This window comes from Moschus berezovskii, chromosome 17 (genome assembly GCF_049115385.1).
Source record: "Moschus berezovskii isolate FMDL1 chromosome 17, NW_MosBer_1.0, whole genome shotgun sequence".
Classification (NCBI taxonomy): domain Eukaryota; kingdom Metazoa; phylum Chordata; class Mammalia; order Artiodactyla; family Moschidae; genus Moschus; species Moschus berezovskii.
The window spans coordinates 80,198,057-80,218,443 of NC_142476.1; the positions used below are offsets into that span (position 1 = coordinate 80,198,057).

General features: G+C 41.0%; 1 protein-coding gene across 3 annotated transcripts in view; it reads right to left on the reverse strand.

Moving 5' to 3' along the window:
- Window positions 1-20,387, reverse strand: part of LOC129551702 (uncharacterized) — a 447,940-nt gene that overhangs the window by 134,905 nt on the left and 292,648 nt on the right. The gene's annotated exons all lie outside the window — the stretch shown is intronic.

Below are 20,387 nucleotides of genomic sequence, written 5' to 3' on the forward strand. Positions count from 1 at the left end.
AGTCGGAGGCCCTGGGTGTGTGTTCTTACCCTGCCCTGCTCCAAGGACCAGGGAAAGAAAATATGGTGAAGTGGACAGCCACTGGGGATCAAATCAGACACCCAGCACTAAGAACTGTAGCTCTAAACTGTGGTAATTATTTTAACTCAGATTCATTAATTAACCTCTCAGAGCTACAATGCCTCATCATCAAATGAGGATTGATGAATATACATAAAACATAGCACAGAGTAAGTTCTCAATATATATATTTCCTATTCTATTTGTGATCTTAAGCAGGTTTTAAGAAAATCTCTGAGCCTGGATTTTCCACCATAAATAATGTAGTAATGTAATAAAGACAAACTGATATATGGGGGAAAATGGTTCTTGTTTTGTGAAAATCTATGAGCTAATCTTTACAGTTTTAAACCAGTGTGTTCTTCTAGTAAAGAACTTTTGAGATTCTTTAGAAGCATAATATATCAGAAGGGAATTATCTTACAATGTGTCTTGAATGATACATAAAAACAGAAACATGAGAAATCATATATAACATTCAGATGCACGTGTCTACATGTCAGCGTTAATGGTAAGTATAAGAACACGTGACTGCATGAGCAAAGACACTTGAGAATCTGACTGAATGTGGATATTCTCCCATCACTGTATTTTAAGTATATCACGTGAAAAATAACCAGCCACTGATTCCTGGAAATGGCCACATTAGTATGAACCAGTATGCAGGGCATCCTGCATAGCAGTTATATATCTTTCTCATCTTTTCTTAAACCTATTTCCTGCACTGCAGAGAAACTGACACAGGATGCTTATGAAATGAGATTTAAATTTTCAGTCCAGATGTGCTACAGCTTAACATCAGAAAGCCCCTAGATTTCACAGAACTAAATTTTAATGTTTTGCTAATGGAAACCCCCACGGTTTGCAGGGTTCTCACAAAGCACTTTGGAAGCATATTATTAAAGTCAGTCTCATACTTCTTTCTGAGCTGACAACATACTTTGCAAAGAACTCCCCTACACTAAAATTTACAAAATACACTCAAAGCTATAATGCAATTGATGAATTTGACATGCAAAACAAGAGGGAGTTTTGATCAGGGATGAGGCATGCAATTCATAAGCCAAAAAAATTGCATAGGATGATACATTATCATTCTAATCTTGAACTGAAAGAGCTAAGGCTTCTAAATCATACTTGAAAACTAGGTAAAGTTTCTAACACAGTGTTAAAAACTATAGTCTTTATACACTGATGAGAATTTCTGTGAGGAGAACTGCCCAGGACAAGAAAGCAGCTGATGCAAGTGATGGGGTGAGGGTGGGGGACCGGGGGGGCAACCTTTCAGCTACCGAGGACAGGTTTCATGAAAGAGCTTTAATTCTGAGCTGTGGGTACCACACAAGTAAGATAATCCCCCAAACCAGATTCCAACTTGGAAAAGACAGAGATGCAAAAGGAAGTACAAGGGGAGCCCTCAGGGCTACCCCAGGAAGGGAAACTTGATCCAGGTGGCAAAGGTCTTGTACTGAGCGAGCCTTCAGGGCCACTGGGCTCAGACTCTAAAGGGAAGCGGCCCCTTGAAGTGCTGTCAACTTTAGTCACACAAAGCAGTGATTTTGAGCATCAGCTGAAAACCATGGAACAAACACAAACTTCTGAGTCAGACTTCAGTCCTATTCCAAGTTTTGACACATCATTCAGTTAGAATGTTAATCTCTTTGAAACTCAGTTCTCTACTTTGTTAAATGGGGATAATGACATTTGTCTTAAAGGATAATTAAAGATTAGATCTAAATGGGATCTAAAATGTCTGAGATAATTTTACATCTATTATCTCACGTTATTATCAGCTATCATTGTTACTTTTATGAGTTGTGTAAAATGATTTCTCGGAGAAGGCAATGGCAAGCCACTCCAGTACTCTTGCCTAGAAAAACCCATGGATGGAGGAGCCTGGTAGTCTGCAGTCGGTGGAGTTGCTAAGGGTCGGACACGACTGAGCGACTTCACTTTCACTTTTCACTTTCACACATTGGAGAAGGAAATGGCAACCCACTCCAGTGTTCTTGCCTGGAGAATCCCAGGGATGGGGCAGCCTGGTGGGCTTCCATCTATGGGGTCACACAGAGTCGGACACGACTGAAGTGACTTAGCAGCAGCAGCAGCAAAATGACTGAATCTGAAGGGAAAAAACCAGTGTGTGTGGCTTAGGGCAATATGTCTTTGGAATCACTGGTCTACATAAACATACAAAAATTGACACAGAGAGCTGTGCCCCTCAGGGCATCTCCTTATAACCAACTTCTTCCAGATCACTTTACTCCCCCTGAGTTTATCCCTTTCCAGATCACAACACCAAAGGACCCACAACCTGCAATAAGTCTTGAATGTGATTTATTTTCAGGTGCCTGTATCATGGCAAGGTTTCTTTTATGGTCAAAGTATTGTAAATATAACGTGCAATTTCCTGCAGTGATAAGAAGGGGAAACTGGTGTATGCTATTATACAAATGAATTTCTAGACCCACCTGTGACACATCCAGACTTGGGAGTTACTGTTTGACCTAAGTACACAAACAAATCAAGCAGTTCTTCCTTAACTGTGAGCAGGGCTTTGAAGGATGGAAAGTGTGGTCTGGAGGTTAGGACAAGTGGTTGGAAGTCCTGCTCCCCGGAGCCCTCCTCCTCTGACAATGACGTGCTGGCTGACTTCAGACTGGTCATTTGACCTGCATGAGCCAATTTGTTCATCTGCCCTGCTTCCTTTAAACCTCAAATGCATCATGCCAGAGAAAAAATATAACACTTCCACTTTAAAAACTTCAAATCCCTGTCCTTGATAATCAGTACAATCATTCGACTGTATTATAAATAATACATTATATTATATGTATCAGTAAATGCAGTAAGCCCTGGTGGCTCAGAGGTTAAAGCGTCTGCCTCCAATGCGGGAGACCCGGGTTCGATCCCTGGGTCGGGAAGTTCCCCTGGAGAAGGAAACGGTAACCCACTCCAGTATTCTTGCCCGGAGAATCCCATGGACGGAGAAGCCTGGTAGGCTACAGTCCATGGGGTCGCAAAGAGTAGGACACGACTGAGCGACGGAACTGGAACTGAAATGCAGTAAGATCAGCACAGTAGTTCTCTGAAGGTCAAAATAGCAATCAGATGAATTTATAAATACAATTTTGATATGAATGGGTTGTTGTCAACATGTAATGTCATAGTAAGGAGTTCGGACTAGGTAACATTTATATCCACATAAAAATGACACAAAATCTATGGTCAGTGGGTTTAAGGTTGTCACCAAGCTGGGGATTTCTTTATCCAAAGGTCCACCTACTATTCCAGGGCTCTCAACACATCAGACAATAAAGAACAGCGACCCCTGAAGTTAGGGGATGAGGTTCCTCGTGAAGGCACAGGGGCTGCTGGGGTGAGTGCCCCGCTTCACTGGAGGGGCCTGGGCAGGGCTCAGCCATCTCCCCAAGTGGAGGAGGCAACACTGGGAGCTCGGGGAGACCAGAGAGTTAGGGTCAGCAGGGAAAACCCAGAAAAGAATGAGCCAAACAGAAAAATGACTTTCAAAGTTGCTGAGGGTTCCATGTCAATTGAATATTGATAAGTGCTAATCTGTGATGGAACTACCAGAGGCCAAGGAAAGAACCACTTAAAAGGATAAGTGTATTGTTAACAATACTCAAGGGGGGCTTCTCAGGTGCTGCTGCTGCTAAGTCGCTTCAGTCGTGTCCGACTCTGTGAGACCCCTTAGATGGCAGCCCACCAGGCTCCCCTGTCCCTGGGATTCTCCAGGCAAGAACACTGGAGTGGGTTGCCATTTCCTTCTTCAATGCATGAAAGTGAAAAGTGAAAGTGAAGTGGCTCAGTCGTGTCCGACTCTTCGCGACCCCACGGAGTACAGCCTACCAGGCTCCCCATCCATGGGATTTTCCAGGGGAGAGTACTGGAGTGGGCTGCCATTGCCTTCTCCACTTCTCAGGTGGTGCAGTGGTAAAAAAATCTGTCTTCCATTGCAGGAGACATGTCTTCAACCCCTGGGTCAGGATGATCCCCTGGAGGAGGCAATGGCAACCCAATTCAGTATTCTTGTTTGGAGAATCCCATGCACAAGAGGATTATCTGATGGGCTACAGTCCATGGCATCGCAGAGAGTCAGTCATGACCAAGCAACTGAGAATGCACAACAATACTCAGAGATCACATGGAGACAGAAATAGTCCAAAGAGCCAGAGCAGAAGACTTAAAACTCAAAGAATATTTGGTAGAATACCACAAAAAGCCTCGTCTTAGAAGCAAGAAAAAATAAATCTGTGACAAGTCATTGCTTTGACCCCACCTAAGAAAGCCTGACCTGGAAAAATCAAAATGTTTTCAAGTAACTTAACTGTTACTAAGAACATTTATGGGGCTTCCCGGATGGCTTAGTGGTAAAGAATCTTCCTGCCAAGTAGGAAACATTGGCTCAATCCCTGGGTCAGAAAGATCCCTTGGAGAAGAAAATGGCAACCCTCTGCAGTATTCTTGCCTGGGAAATCCTATGGACAGAGGAGCCAGGCGGGCTACAGGCCATGGGGTCACAAAAGAGTCAGACACAACTTAGCAACTACAACAATAACAAGTAGAATATTTATAAGAATGAAAAATATGTGGCACCAAAAGAGGTAAAATCATAACTCTGACATCCTATCAAAAACTACCAGGTAAGCAAGAAACCTGGAAGACACAATCCATCATGATGAAAAAACTCAGTCAGCTGCAACTTCTCCAGAAGTGATACAAATAACACAACCAATATACAAGATTGCATCTCATACAGTCCAGAGGTTAGAAGACTGAAGATGTTAAGGAAAGATACAGGTTTTAAAAGCATAAATTAAACTTTTCAAGATGAAAACGACAATATCCAAAATGAAAAACACAACAGTGATAATGTCATATTACACCATTAAGACTAAACCTCAAGGGAGAAAATAGAGTATGTGTGTCTGTGTGTCCCAGTTATCACGATTCCTGAAAAGAAAATTACAGGTGGAGTCTCAAGGTTTAGAAGCTTAAAATTTTATAGATCAACAGAGAAACTTGAACTGGGATGAAAAATACCCTCCCACTGAGACCAAAAAGGAGAAGAAAAAAAAAAGAGGGAAAAATGACTTTAGATGGGAGATTTTTATTTTTCCCTTTCAGAAGCATTAATGGTGTGTGTACATGGGTGAGGGGGTGTCTGTGACTTTCCTTCAGAAGGGGAAGGAATAGAAATGGAAGTGGAGCAGAGGGAGCAAGGAGGTTTTCCCCAGTGAAGGCAGGTCTGCAGAGGAGGGCCGTGCCCAGCCTGCAGAGATCCCGGAGATGAAGTGAAAGGTAGATGGCCAGGAGCAGACACCACAGAACAGACCACCACCAAAGCGGGGGCAAGATGGTGCTCAGACCAACAATACAGCTGGTCCTTGGCACAGAGAACAGGAACAGGCAAGGCCTGTGCAGTGGGTGGAGAAGGATTCTCTTCCTTCTCATGGACTTAACCACGTGGATCGGCTTTGTGATCGTGGGAGGGTTATTTAATCTCCCCGAGCCTCCATCTTCTTATCAAAAATGGAAATAATTATGTAGACCCCATGAACTGCTTTAAAGACTAAGTGATACAACCTCCTAATCAGAGTGCTCAGTAGTATCTATGTTCTTGGGAGCTGGGATGCAGGCAGGAAGGTGTCTAAGTAAAAGCAAGCTGCAGCAACCAGACCCACAGACTCGGGTCCTTAGCACATGGACAGAACAGTAAGCTTGGTGGATTCTCTCTAGAATCTTTGTTTGCTTCTTTTTTTAACGTGTGTTCAGTTAATCTTGAAAAGCTATTATTTTCACATTTTAAAAGACACTGTAAATGGTATGATAGCAGGTATCAGTTCAGTTGCTCAGTCGTGTCAGACTCTTTGTGACCCCATGGACTGCAGCATGCCAGGCCTCCCTGTCCCCACCAACTCCCGGAGTTTACCCAAACTCACGTCCATTGAGTTGGTGATGCCATCCAACCATCTCATCCTCTGTCTTCCCCTTCTCCTCCCACTTTCAATCTTTGCCAGCATCAGGGTCTTTTCCAATGAGTCAGCTCTTCACATCAGGTGGCCAAAGTATTGGAGTTTCAGCTTCAGCATCAGTCCTTCCAGTGAATATTCAGGACTGATTTCCTTTAGGATGAACTGGTTGGATCCCCTTGTGGTCCAAGGGACTCTCAAGAGTCTTCTCCAACATCACAGCCCAAAAGCATCAATTCTTTGGTGCTCAGCTTTCTTTATAGTCCAACTCCCACATCCATACATGACTACTGGAAACATCTTTCAAAATAACCTGATGGGAAAGGTACTCTGGCCTCGGAAAGCTGTGAAGCAGCAGCAGTGTCCCATGAGCTTCTGCCTGAGGCTCCAGAGAAAGGCCCGTTCAGCTGGGAATCCCCATCACACCCACAAATTCACTAAAGCCTTAATAGCTCAGAAGACTGCCTTGGAGCAGGGTATCACAGGGAGTGCTAGAATACAGCTCCTGAGGCAACAACTAGGAAAATGCAAACAGAAAAATACCCAAAGCACAGTATTTTTGTGTAAGTACTTCTTTAAAGTTTTACTGATGAAATGTTTAGTTTCTCCCTGCCCTGAGTACTGAAATATAATTGGCATATAAGACTGAACCAGTTGTAGGTGGGCACCATAGTGATTCAACATGTGCATATATTGCCACGTGGTCAGCACAATAAGCTCAGTCACCAGCCATCACCTCACACAGTTAAAGAAGCTTTTCTTGTGATGAGAACTTCTAAGATCTAGTCTCTAAACAACTTTCTTTTTTTTTTATTGGAGGCTAATTATTTTACAATATTATATTGGTTGGTTTTGCCATACATTGACATGAATCCGCCCCAGGTGTATATGAATTCCCCTTTCTGAACCCCCCTCCCACCTCCCTCCTCTCCTTATCCTCCCTCTGGGTCATCCCCGCACACCAGCACCGAGCATCCTGTATCACGCATTGACCCTGAACTGGCGATTCGTTTCACATATGATAATATACATGTTTCAATGCCATTCTCCCAAATCATCCCACCCTCACCCTCTCCCACAGAGTCCCAAAGACTGTTCTATACATCTAAGCAACTTTCAGATGTACAATAGAGTACTGCTAACTGCAGTCACTATGCTGTGCCTCACATCCCCGGGACTTACCAGCTGGGAGTTTGGACCTTTGACCTCTTTCACCCATTTCCTCCACACACACCACCCCCCAACTCTGTCAACCACCAATCTGTCCTCTGCATCTATGAGCTGTGTGTTTTTTTAGATTCTACTTATAAGAAACTGCGTGCATGCTCAGTTGTTTCAGTCTTGCTCCAGTTCTTTGGACCCAGTCGACTGTAGCCCGCCAGGCTCCTCTGTCCATGGAATTCTCCAGGCAAGAATACTAGAGTGGGTTGCCATGCCCTCCTCCAGGGGATCTTCCCGAGCCAGGGATTGAACCCACCTCTCTTATGTTGCTGACATTGGCAGGTGGGTTCTTTACCACTGGTGCCACCTGGGAAGCCAAGCATGAACATGGGGGGTGCAGATATCTTTTCAAGATAGTAATTTCAAAAAAATGTCATATTTTTATGTTTATTTTGGCTGCACCACAAGGCTTGTGGGATCTTAGTTCCCCAACCATGGATCAAACAGGGCCCCCCTACACTGGAAGCATGGATTCCTAATCCCTGGACCACCAGGGAATTCCTTGTCATATTTTTAAAGATGCTAGATTGTTGTAGAAGCAAGGGGACTGGATGAATGAAAAAGTAGAGACAGAAGAGCCTTCATAGGTGGGCTGAGATGACTGGCCATTTTCTCTGCCACAGCCAGACACAGGCGGAGGAGAGGATCTTAGACCAAGCAGAGAAAACTCCAGAGTGGAGAAGTATTAGCAGAGCCTCCATATGGGCTGACATAATGGATTAGAATCTAGAGGAGGCCCTAGCATACAACCAGTCTCCCATGTAGGACACCTGGTGTGTGTTTCTGCTGCCCAGGGGGTTGGGCGCCTGGTCTTGAAAAGCCGAATGAAACCTCCAGCACTCTGCTGTGTGAGGCTGGCCCTGTGGCTTTGTGAAAAGAAGCCTATAGTAAACAATTGCTGATGAAAGCAATCAGAAAAAAAATGGGGGAGTCTTTTCATTGCCTCATCTCTCTGGAGCATGAACTCCCTCCAGAAAGGCTGGAGCCATATGGCTTCACCCTTCCCTCACATCTGCATCACCCAGGGACTGACGGTCCAACTAACAAAAGTGGAAAGGGAGGAGGCAACTGTAGATATGCTGATTTTCTTCTCTTTCAATGCTGGGTATCAAATGATAACTCAAAGTTGTTACACTGGTAAAAAATATTTGAAAGTATTAAGAGTGAATATGAGAAAATATCATATGCCAACACTGCATTGTAGAGGGAAAGGGCAAAGGTGGGGCAAGCAGAATTTACCACCAGGATGATAATTTATAGTGACAGACACCATTTCAAGCAGGAAAGGTTAAGGTATGTAATGTAAAGTCATAGTTATAAAGACAACCAGTTGGACCAAAAAAAGAAAACCTTCAAGTGAATCAGAAGGAATATAAAAGCAAACTAAGACAACAGTAGCAAAAAAATCACACAGACTATATACTTTACAATGATAAGAAGAGAGAGCGTAATATAAGGCAGTGAGACAAGGAAGTCTGGTCATTTTCCTTTTCTCTTATACAAGAGACGTGGAGGGCTGTTGCCCAGGCTGGCACTGTAGCTTGTGGCTGTGTCGGAGCCCCAGGCTCCTCTGCGTTTCTGCCCCGCCATCCCCACCATCCTCACCGCTGGCTTTCATCCTTTGAAAGCTCATGGTGGCAAGATGGCAGCTGGCAATGGCAGAAGGACAGGGACAAAGGACAAAGAGTCTGGCCTCTCTCAAAAGTGCCTGGAACCGTAAGTGGCACATGATAAGTGTTATTTGTTGAGTGATCACATGTTTCATGACCCTGCTGACACTGGGTAGGTGCCACTTTCCATGTGTCCCCAGGCTGAGCTTAACTCTATGTTGTACACAAGTTTTGAAATTCCCACTTACTTGTCTCCCTCCAGAATAAGATTCACCCCTGTATTCCTTCATACTTACCAGAGTAGTGAGCATGTAATAAGTACTCAGTAAGTATCTGTTGAATAGTTGAAGAAATGAGTGCAAATCTCAGCCCTTTATGCCTTATTCAGCAAGCTTTTCTTGGTGTCTCATATGTGCTAGGCGTTGTTCTGGACATTTGAGCAAAACAGATTCATTCTTATTTTTCATCCCTGGTGGCTCAGATGGTAAAGAATCTGCCTGCAATGCTGGAGACCCAGATTCCATCCCTGGGTCAGAAGATCCCCTGGAGTAGGAAATGGCAACCCACTCCAGTATTCTTGCCTGACGGGTTACAGTCTATGGGGTCCCAAAGAGCCAGACATGAATGAGTGACTAACACACACACACGCAAGAAAAAAGTTTGTTAAGAGTCGGACACGACTGAGCGACTGAACTGAACTGAACTGAACTGTGTTGTTTATAGACTATGACTGCAAAACCATAGATTCTATGAGAGTTTTGGAGACAGAGCCCAAATAAGCCCTAAATTTTTAATTAACCAATGACATGCTCTGTCCTCTCTTCTAATTTCACAAAGAAAATGAATAAAGGTAAAGGTTTCACAGTGAAATCAGGCAGCCATAGTTCATCTGCACATTCACAAGCCAATGAACTTGGGAAGATAAAGAGGGGAGTACAGAGGAGAAGAGAAAAGGGAAGAGAAGAGTGCTTGAGAACAAAAATGCAAGGGTTTTTAGGGGGAAAAGGCAAACTAAACAAGTAGAAAAGGGGGAGTGAACAGTGTTTCTGAGAAAGAATAAACAAATCTGGATAATGGCCTGTTTACTACATAATGTTTGGCACAGTTTAATCATTCAGTTCAGTTCAGTTCAATCTCTCAGTCGTGTCCGACTCTTTGCAACCCCATGAATCGCAGTACGCCAGGCCTCCCTGTCCATCACCAACTTCCGGAGTTCATTCAAACTCAAGTCCATCGAGTCGGTGATGCCATCCAGCCATCTCATCCTCGGTCATCCTCTTCTCCTCCTGCCCCCAATCCCTCTCAACATAAGGGTCTTTTCCAATGAGTCAACTCTTCACATGAGGTGGCCAAAGTATTGGAGTTTCAGCTTTAGCATCTATCCTTCCAATGAACACCCAGGACTGATCTCCTTTAGGATGGACTGGTTGGATCTCCTTGCAGTCCAAGGGACTCGTGAGAGTCTTCTCCAACACCACAGTTCAAAAGCATCAATTCTTCCGCGCTCAGCTTTCTTCACAGTTTAATCATTAGCTAATACCAATTACTACCAGAGTCAGGCTGTGGCTAAAATAGACTTTAATTTGATGTAATCATGGACACTTGATCTCTGTGAGATCACAGACACACGTGTCAGTGTCCTCATCCTATAGCAGCTCTCCAGTCAGATGCCCTTCTGGTTTCAGACACATTCTCGGTTGCCCAGACCTGCTCTCTGTGGACTGACTCACATTTGATTTGATTCTTGGCTATGGTTTCAAAACCCTCAACACTGCAAATCTATTTCACTGTTAGTTCTGAAGTGATCTACTGTGTAAAACAACTCTGCTTATGAAAAGAGAACTGAAAGGTAGACTTTCTCTCTGGTATTCCTGGCATTTATCCATTGTCTTTTTCCCACATCAGGGGGAATTCTGTATAAAGGGGGCAAAGTCTTACTTTTAGGTCTTCTCAGAAGTTTTCATTGTCTATGCAAGGTGAAGAACGATTCATTGAAAGATGTAAAGGATGAATTCTAATATGTAACCACCTATAAGATAGCTGTTTTATTAAAGACTGTGGCTTCCAAGATTGAACAGGATCATGGAATTTCATGATGCAGCCACTATGCTCTGAAGAGGTTTCAGTTTCCTCTGGAATCAGCTGTCGTCCCATGGTGAACAAGTCAGTCAGGAGAGGGACAGGTGAGTCCAGAGATCACCACAGATGCCTCCAGCCCCACAGGGACATCTGAATTCTTACCCTACTCCGCCCCAGTTTCCCTGCCTTCTTGCACACATCCACCCTCTTGCTATAGTTGAGTGTAAGCATTACTAATCACTTCACTCTGTTTGTATTGCCCGCTCACTCTTTCATGTGGGGAAGGCAAATACACCTCAACCTTGCTTCAACAGAATGTGAGAAAAGAAACCCCAGGCTAGGAGAATGGAACAAACTCCCACACGAACCAGGTTGCTTATACTAGCTCTGTGCACTGTCTTTGGTGTGTTAAGATCTCATTGTCTCAACCAAGGGCCTGGGCAAAACAGCATCGCAAGAGGAATAGCAAGAGAGTCATAAACAAGATACCAGATCAAGATGAGACAGAATTTAAAATCTGACAGTGATAAAGAAAACAAGCAAATGTTTTTCTAAGTAAAAATTACCTGATTTTCACAAAGAAAACAACAAATCTGTACAGCAGGTTGTAAATGTATGTATCCTGATCTTCCATATCACCTGAGACAAATGATAAAATAAGATTATGTGCCTGATCTAATTTTGAGCTCCCATCAAATATATTGTCCTGGCTTTCTGCTTCTAAAAATCCAATTGAAAGCAAAACGCATAGGAGGAGAAAACAGACAGAAAAAACTAGAAGAGGGGCTACGTTTGGAATTGTTGAATAGAACCTTCCCAGTTGGTGGCAGCCATTGTCTCAATTTGGAGGTATTCCTGGTCTAAAGCAAATTCATACTTCACAAACATTCTTCAGTTCAGTTCAGTCGCTCAGTGGTGTCCGACTCTGTGCGACCCCATGAATCACAGCACGCCAGGCCTCCCTGTCCATCACCAACTCCCAGAGTTCACTCAAACTCATGTCCATTGAGTTGGTGATGCCATCCAGCCATCTCATTCTCTGTCATCCCCTTCTCCTCCCACCCCCAATCCTTCCCAGCATCAGAGTCTTTTCCAGTGAATCAACTCGTCGCATGAGGTGGCCAAAGTATTGGAGTTTCAGCTTTAGCATTAGGCCTAGCTTAAAGCTTAGTTGGCCTTCAAAGGGTTAGATTGTTCAGCATTTCCTTTTATCACTTGAGGTACTCCCAGGATACTTCAATTATCATCCTGTTTGCCTGAGCTACTTCATAGTCAAAATGGGGTTCCTGACACTTGCAACCATGAAAATTCCATCTTAAGAACAGACTTCACAACAGGGACTTTCCACCACTCCTAACTCAAAATGAAATAACTTAGCACTTTCCAACCTCATCACAGATTGGCTCAGAAACCAGAGCTGGAAAAGGTCTGCAGTTGGGAATGATCAATATTTCTAGCTATGAGTATGTCTGTAAAAAGCAGATGGTGAGAAAATTAAATTGGTGCTGGCAGAAATAGCCTGTGATATTTCCACATCATTAACATCTGAACATACATATCTCTAGCATATTCAGTTCAGTTCAGTTCAGTCACACTACCTAAAAGCAAAGGAAACCCATGACAAATAAATATTGATAGAGAAAGGAATGGTGTGGAAGACTGGCCCAGTGAATGCAGAGCTGCTATGCCAGGAGCCCTGCCTTTGGAGCAGTTGGTATGCCAAATTTACTGAGTTTTAAGAAATCAAGGCAAAGGGCCCTTGCCTAGAAATAAAAGTGCAAAATACATTACCTATAACAAATTACATCTAAACCCTAATTTTTCTGGGTCTAGTCTTGATCACCATAGAATCTCAAAAGGAGCAAAAATCTCCCTCTACCACTGTCATGGGGAAACTGCTTAAGAATCTCTTTTGACTTCCACACAGAGGAAACTGGTAAATAGTTAGCTGATACAATCAAACTCACAAATCAGGCTAAAGTTAGAGCTTGGTACTGAAACCACAACCCTTTGAAATGCAGCAAGATTAGCACATTACTAGGATCTAAGGGACACAAGACCTTTCATTTAATTTTTTTTAGGAAAGGAAAAAGGGGATAATGAATCAAGCCTACTGGAAAAGTATAGGCACAGGAAATTGTGGAGGACCACAGACCTTCTGACCTATGAAAGTTGTAGAGTGGGTCACCACTGACTTTAAGCTGTTCACCTAAGAAGGAAGATTATGAGTTATTTTGAGAGTATGACATTTATGATGAAATAAGTCTCCAGTGGGCCCAACATCACTACTTGGTAAAAAAAAAAAAAAAAATGTAAATAAACACGAAAGCAAAACATTAGAAAAGACATGAAAAAATGCAGTTAGGATAATCACAAGAAATGAGTGGAAAGGATAGAACATGTCAGGAAAGATAGACTCTTTCAGGAAAATCACATAATTAATGGAGAAAAACAAAGGATATAAGTCACTGTTGTTAACCATTTAAATGTGTGATAAAAGTAAAGGCAAATCACTGGAATCAAGTTGTTAGAAACTTGAAAAATTAACATAGTCATTTATTGAAGCTATTCTCTGATAACTAAAATATACTTTCCATTACAAACGGCCTCTCCAATCTGACCTTTGAGCATCTTTGCCTTTGCATTTATGTCCTGTGTCATGAAACAGAACGTTCCAGTCCAACGGCAAATAACGTGTCAGTGTTCTTGTAGCACAGTTTCCATTTATCTGAACTTGTGAATAATGCTTGCTTTAGCACTGGCCCAATTTTATTTGCAAAGCATAATCAAATAGAGTCTGACAGGACTACTCTCTCTTGTTGAAATGATTATAAATCATGGGTGAAAATAAATGAAAATGAATCCAATGTGCAGGAAGGAGATCAGAGATAATAACATTAAATGTGGGTCTATCGATGAGAATGTTATTGGTTAGATGAGATCCAGGGTGAGTGAGGTGAATCACACGAGCCCAGTTCACTGAAGGTCATTTTCTTATAATCTCTTAAATTATAGAAAGGACGGGTTAGGTGTTTACTATAAGTAGATTAGAACAGGGTGAGAAAAAGAAACTAGATTCTTATCTTGCTCAGTTTGCTATTACTGAGATCACTGAAATTTCCCAAGTTGCAAAACTCTCTTATAAAACCTATCAGTTGATTTCTTCATTTAGAAAATAAAACTGTCAACATGTCTAAAATGTTTGATCCTTTTCTTCATCAATGATATCAAGTAAGTAACAACGACCCCATCAATGTTCTCCTTAGACACAGAGAAAACTCTTTCCAAATTTACCTTAGTTGAAGCTTTTCAAATAAATTCTATGAAATGTAGCTGAAACACCGTCAGGGGCCTTACCCACAAGCCTGGAGAGTGAAGGAGACAAAACAGGCCCAGGTTGCAACCTTAAGTGAAATCCCTAACCAGTGAGACCTTATGCAAATTCAGCAAAGTTTTTCATAGACTCCTTTAAACTCTGCAAATTATATGGGCCTACATGGGGAAAGAATCTTAAAAGAAAAAAAATAAGCGGGGATATACGTATACACATAGCTGAGTCACTTTGCTGTGGTGAAGCTAATACCATGTTGTAAGCCAACTATACTCAAAAAAAAAAAAAACTGCAAAGTTCTGTGTGTTCAGATCCATTCTTCCATGGTCTTCATGTATGTAAGAGGTATCTACTTGCTGAAGACCATTTTCTTCACTAGAGTTTATTGTACTTTCCAGGGGGTGATGCTCTTGCATGCAGAGACAGGCAGAATAGCACATGTTGATTTTGTAGTAAATGGTGTTAGGACGTTTTTAGAAAAATGAAGTACAGATGATTCACAATATTGTGTTCGTTTCAGGTATATACAGCAAAATGATTCTGTTATGTGTGTATATATACACACATCTATATACTTTTATTTCCATTCTTTTCTCATAGATTATTATAAGATATTGAATATAGTTCCCTGAGCTCTACAGTAAATCCTGTTTCTCTGTTTTATGTATGGTAGTGGTTATTTGTTAATCCCATACTCCTAATTTATCCTTCCACCTGCTTTCCTCTTTGGTAACCATAAGTTTGTTTTCTATGTCTGTGAGTCTGTTTCTGTTTTGTAAATATTAACAAATTTATCTGTACTATTTTTTAGATTCCACATATAGGTGATATATTTGTCTTGTCTGACTGTTCATCTGTATGATAATCTCTAGGTCTATCCATGTTGCTGCAAATGGCAGTGAGTCATTCTTTCTTACGGCTGAGTAATATTCCATTGTGTATATGTACCACACCTTCTTTACCCATTCATCTGTTAATGGACATTTAGGTTGCTTCCATGTCTTGGTTATTGCAAAAAGTGCTGCTATGAACACTGGGCTATGACTGTATCTTTTAAAATTAGTTTTTGTCTTTTCCAGATATATACCCAAGCGTGGGATTGCTGGGTCATGTGGTAACTCTCTTTTTAGCTTTTTAAGGAACCTCCATACTGCTGTCCATAGTGCTGCACCAGTTTCCATCCCCACCAGCAGTGAAGGTGTATTCCCTCTTCTCCACGTCTTCTCTAGCATTTATCTTTAGATTTTTTAATGTTGGCCATTCTTACTGGTGTGAAGTGAGACTTCATTGTAGTTTTGATTTGCATTTTTAAAAATAAATTAACAATATTGAGCATCTCTTCATGTTCCTATTGGCCATCCATATGTCTAGTTTGGAGAAATATCTGTTTATGTCTTCTGCCCATTTTTTGATTGAGTGGTTTTTCTTTTATATCGATGAGCTGTTTGTTTGTATATTTTGGAAATTAAACCTCAGTCAGTTGCATCATTTGCATATATTTTCTCCAAGTTCATAGGTTGTCTTTTCATGTTGTTTATGGTTTCCTTTGCTGTGCAAAAGCTTACAATTTGATTAGGTCCCATTTGTTTATTTTTATTTTCATTTCTTTTGCCTTAGGAGAGTGATCTGAGAAAATACTGCTATGATTTATGGCAGAGAGTGTTTTGTTTAGGTTCTCTTCTAGGTGTCTCATGGTGTCATAGCTTATATTTAAGCATTCTTGAGTTTATTTTTGTGTTTGGTGTGAGGGTGTGTTGATTTACATGCAGCTGTCCAGCTTTCCCAGTACCACTTGCTGAAGAGACTGTCTTTTCTCCAGTATATAATCTTGCCTCCTCTGTAGATTAATTGACCAAAGGTGTGTGCGTTTATTTCTGGGCTCTCTATTAACAGCACTTTTCTTCTGTCCCACAATTTCAGAGTTAGTCCCTCCTCAGTACTTTCGTCTGTGATGGCACTTTCCACTCTGATGACCTGCTTAAGTATCTTTCTGCCCGACTATACTCTACCCCTCTTTGGACAAATATTTATTCACCTTTGTATCTGCAGTACTTTGGTCTGATACACTGTAGGACTACCACTAAAGTTTATTAAGTCAAAATATTTTGTTTATATGGATCAAAATTTCTGTTCATGTCACAGAATCTTACCACACAGATGTATTTCTTCTTTTAAAATACAATCTTATACTCATTATTTTCTCCCGTGATTCGTAATGCCCACAATAAAATGTCAGCAGTGCTCAACAGTCAGTTTAATCTATATCAAGACTGGAAAAGTCATTCAGCAAAGGACTCAGGCAGTTGGAGTGGAAACTAAATGTAAAATCAAGCCACCAAAGATGAAAATTTATCCCCATTGAACCTGATAGCCATAATCTTAAATGTTTTATTGAACCAATCTGCTAGACATTTTAAAATGTAACACTGGAATTTTTAGTGCATAATGTCTCTTCTTATGACACCATAATGATAGAGGTATATCTTATACATTTGTCAAAACGCAAAGAATGTTCAACACTGCAAGTGAACCACAATGTAAACTAAGGATTTGGGGTTAAACAATGAAGTGTCAATGTACGTTTATCATTGATTGTGTAACAAATACACCACTCTGATGTGAGATATTGATGGTGGGGAAGACTGCGGGGGAGGAGGGGGTAGAAGGAATATGAGGGAACTCTGTACTTTCAGCTCTATTTTACTATAAAGCTCCAAATATAAAGTATTAATTTTTTAAAAAAGATAACATGAAGTATTCCTTTTCTTAGCAATCTGGTTACTTAAGTACAGTTTCACAGAGGAAATATACAGACAAGATCATGTTTGTGAGAGTCCCTGTTTATCCTATTGACTTTTGCTAAATCCTCTACAATTTCAACCAAAGTTATTGACTAAGTAAAGATGCTATTTGATCATTTGTCACTTCTTAATAGCTTTCACAAAAAGGAACCAGACAGCAACACGTGGTATGACTGATAGGAAACGTCAGTTACATGCCATGGACCATCAACCCTGCTGATACAGTTCCTCTGGATCTGCCCAGCTCTGGTACACACAGGCTTGGCATGTGCTGCCAAGCAGCCTTTGAAACCGCAGCTACATTAGTGTGCCACTGAGGTGGCTTCAACGGCCCACTGTGAATTTCAGAGGGATTTCCCCCCTCCCTCCCAATCAGGAGTTTAGTTCTCCATTTGGGCTTCAAAGCACACAATTGTAACTGCATGCAAATGCTTGAGCTTGAAAGTCTATATCAAGGTAGCAAAAGATTGGAGGTTTAAGGAATTACTAATATGTAAGTGTTCATTGGAAGGACTGATGCTAAAGCTGAAACTCCAATACTTTGGCCACCTCATGCGACGAGTTGACTCACTGGAAAAGACTCTGATGCTGGGAAAGGTTGGGGGCGGGAGGAGAAGGGGACGACAGAGAATGAGATGGCTGGATGGCATCACCGACTCTGTGGACATGAGTTTGAGTGAACTCCGGGAGTTGGTGATGGACAGGGAGGCCTGGCGTGCTGTGATTCATGGGGTCGCGGAGAGTCGGACACGACTGAGCGACTGAACTGAACTGAAGTAAGAGAGACAAATATTTATTTGCTCTCTCTTACCTGAGCTTCCTAACATGCAGTCAAGAGAACATTATTTGTGCAAACTATTTCCCTACTGACTGAGAGTTCAGTTCTCAAAAATGTTAGGCCATTGCTGCACACCACCCACTTCCATTTAGACTGATAAATGTGCACAGGTTCTCAGAAGATCAGCGGTGTTCAGTTTTAAAAGTTTATTCAGCTTTAACCCAACATTTCCCAAACTTGTGTGGTTCCAGAACCATTGCTGCAGCTGGTATCATACTTCTAGTAAGACTTATTAATATCAAAAGGAATTACTGTTACAGAAACATGCTTTGCAAATTATTAGTATATTTTGATAGCAATAATAGTGACCTTTAAAAATAAACTTTTTTTTTTTTTTTTTTGAACAGAGGAAAATTTATGCGTCGAACCTGGACTGGTCACTTATGATAATATACATGCTACAATTCCATTCTCTCCAATCATTCCACCTTCACCCTCTCCCACAGAGTCCCAAAGACTGTTCTAAATGCCTATGTCTCTTTTGCAGTCTCTTATACAGGGTTCAGGTTACCATTTTTCTAAATTCCATATATATGCGTTAATATACGGTATTGATGTTCTTCTTTCTGGCTTACTTCACTCTGTATAATTGGCTCCAATTTCATCCACCTCATTAAAACTGATTCAAATGCATTCTTTTTGATGGCTGAGAAATACTCCATTGTGTATATGTACCAAAGCTTTCTTATCCATTCATCTGCAGATGGACATCTAGGTTGCTTCCATGTCCTGGCTATTATAAACAGTGCTGCAATGAACATTGGAGTACATGTGTCTCTTTCAATTCTGGTTTCCTCGGTGTGTATGCCCAGGAGTGCGATTGCTGGATCATATGGCAGTTAAATCATTTTTCTCTAACATAATATGTCCACAGTTACCTAGAGGAATGAGAGGTTATTAAATAAACATGAGCAATGCTGAAGATTTTAACTGAAAAGTAACTACAAGAAACACACAAATGAATGCCTTTATGTCATCAATCTCTGAACCTCATCATTTTTGTCTGGGTAACTTCCAAAGAGGCCAGCTTATTTTACTGGTTCTCTTCCTAAATGTATCGCATTATCTTTCGAACATTAAATATAAGTAAATTTTTAAATATAAATGTGATTCCTTCAAACATTTTTTATCCTAATGACAGAACTAACATAGAAAGAGTAATAATTCCCTTTTGTCAACTATACCTAATACTTTCAGAAGCTTGCCTCTCTAAGTAAAATTTGTTTTGTCTTTTCAGAGGTAAAATATAAACTGGACACTCTATAAATAAATCACACTGTATATACAAACTCTGTAAGAGTTTATATTGAACCAACCCCTCTTTCCTAATTAGTGATTAATCATCTGGTTTCAGGAGACCCCAGTTCAATTCCTGGGTTGGAAAGATCCCCTAGAGAAGGAATAGACTACCCACTCCAATATTCTTGGGCTTCCCTTGTGGTTCAGCTGGTAAAGAATCTGCCTGCAATGTGCAAGACCTGGGTTTGATCTCTGGGTTTGGAAGATAACCTGGAGAAGGAGAAGGCTACCCACTCCAGTATTCTGGCCTGGAGAATTCCATGGACTGTATAGTCCATGGGGTCACAAAGAGTCAGACACAACTGAGCGACTTTCACTTTCTTGGGGTTTTAATTCTTGATTTTTATTAAAGCTAGACTATACCTCTCCAGAGATACTGCCAAAATTCAGAAGATCATCATCTAAAAATTATATTATTGGCCTGGATGAATACATTCTTATTTTTACCATGAGCAGTTTTTATCCTGATACTGTGCAATTCTTTTGTATCAGTGTATTTGCATATTATGTCATATTTTATGCTAATGATTCTTTTATTTGCAGTTTTTTAAAATTTTACTTTATTCTTATCCTAAGCAGTAGCATACAAAAAACTCAGTTTGATATATTACTTATTTATTTAAATATTAAAATTCATGTGCTCCTTAAGATCATCTTGTATGTCATGAGTAGAATATCTAGACACACCTTGGAAAACACAACACGGAAATTTCTTGCCACAGAAATAAGGAATGAGATGTGAAATAGGGAAAAGTTAGGATAACTTCTCATAACTCTCCTTCCTACCAGATACATGCACTGCACAAATAAACTAAAAAGTATTTCTATACACTGCTTTCTGAAAGAAAAAAAAAAGTCTTTTAAAATATTGTTATCAAATGAATTTATAGTCAAGGACTATCCAAATCATGGAGGGGACCCATCTCTAGTCTCCATGAAACAGTAAATCCACCAAATGAAACATTTCATTGAAACATGCAGTCTTTATGAAAAAACAAGCATCCTCTAGAACCAAAGAGTGATTTAATGTGTGGTATGCCTGTGTGTGCGCCTCTGCAGGTCTAATTTCCTTTCTTTCTGTCTGATCAAGTGACCTAGTCTCATTTGGTTAGGTTTCAACCGCAAACATCACTGTATGCTCATTTTTTTCAAGAT